Genomic DNA, 1,600 nt, shown 5'->3' on the forward strand with positions numbered 1-1,600 from the left:
TAAACTCTGGGGTCTTCTCTGCAACTGAAGTGGAAGTTATCATTCAGCTAGCACAGAACCGGGGGGCTTTCAGATATCCCAGTGAGATTCTCCTCCGAGAAAGACGTATTCCTTAAAAAACGAGGAGGGGGAGAGTGTCCAGCGATAGCCTTGTGGTGGGAGGAGGGACCTGCAACTTTGAGGATTGGAATGGAGAGCGGGCCAATGCCGAGCGCCTGCAGTTCACTGGAAGTTAGGCTAGGGTGAGACTCCACTTCTCCATTTCTGAAGTTTCCAGCCTCTCTCTCTCTCTCACACACACACACTGATCTCCCCCAATTCAGTACCGAGGTGTAACTGTGGAGCGGGTGAACAGGACACCCAGTAAACCCTGGCTGCCGGGGAGTGGCCCTCCCGGGGAATGGGAAACTCGCCTCGGCAAGTACACAGCAAGAGGCAAATATAGATGTCCCGATGTAGGAGCAGGCAGAAAGCTGGGAGTGTGAGAGAGCGAGGGACTGAAAGAGAAGCCAGAGCAAACACTCAGCTCCCAGGAATTGTGCACGGCACAAAAGAGAAACAACTGCAAACGGGCGGAAAGGAGGTGCAGGGCTGAAGAGATGGACACTGAGCCGAGTGTGGGGTGTTCACTAGAGTCAAATAGAGATGTTTAAATGTGCATTTAGACAGACGGAAAATCCAATTCCCTGAATCATTAGTCTCTGTTCACAGGGAGACTGTAATCTGGATCCTGCTTAAATTAAAGGAGGGGGGGGGGGGGGGGGGGGATCGGGAAACCTCCAAAAACAAACAGAAATGAGATCTGGTAGGGCCGATCTAAATTAATCAACTCTTGTCTGTGTCAGTGGTTCAGGCCGCATATTGATGAATATACAGACTGTCTTACACCGTGCTATTTCCAGAAAGCTTCAAATGAGAGCGAAAATGCCTTTTTGGGACAAACTATCACAAGATCTGCATGAAAGTAAACACACACAAATCATAGATTCCAATAAAATATTTTCAGATGAAAGAATAGGTTTTTACACGCGCGAATGGCCAAATGTGTTACATAGATGCGTGCCAAATGTATGTTATAAAATATGTTGTCTGTATGTGTTCGTATATATTATATATGTTTGCAAAATAACATAATTTGTGCCTACATAATAAATAGATGTTGAAGTTAACCAAAGCTGATGGGGCCACTCAATTCTTTCTGGCTGTGTGAATCACAGTCTTTGTTTCCTGGGCCATTTGATTCAATGTCGCTGTTGCCCCGGACGGGTCGGTGCAGCCCACTGGACATCTTCGCTCTCCCAGAGCCAGGGGTGTTTTGTAGCCAGCGGTGTGGCGTGGACGTGTCCCTCCGCCCTGTGTGCCCTGTGAGTGGCGGGCAGCAGTCGGAAGGGCTGGCTTCCAAGGCTGGCTGTGACAAAGCAGAGAGAAGTGTGTGACTCCCTGGGAGAAAAGTTGGGGATTAGGAAGCTCCCAAACCCAATCGGGGATCTGACAGACATTTCCTCTGTCTCCCATTTCCCGCCCCCTCCCAGCAGAACGAGAGAGAGAGAGAGAGAGCGAGAGCGAACCCACCAACGTTCATTGCAGCCTAGACGTTGGA

The sequence above is a fragment of the Scyliorhinus canicula genome, chromosome 4 (genome assembly GCF_902713615.1).
Source record: "Scyliorhinus canicula chromosome 4, sScyCan1.1, whole genome shotgun sequence".
NCBI lineage: Eukaryota > Metazoa > Chordata > Chondrichthyes > Carcharhiniformes > Scyliorhinidae > Scyliorhinus > Scyliorhinus canicula.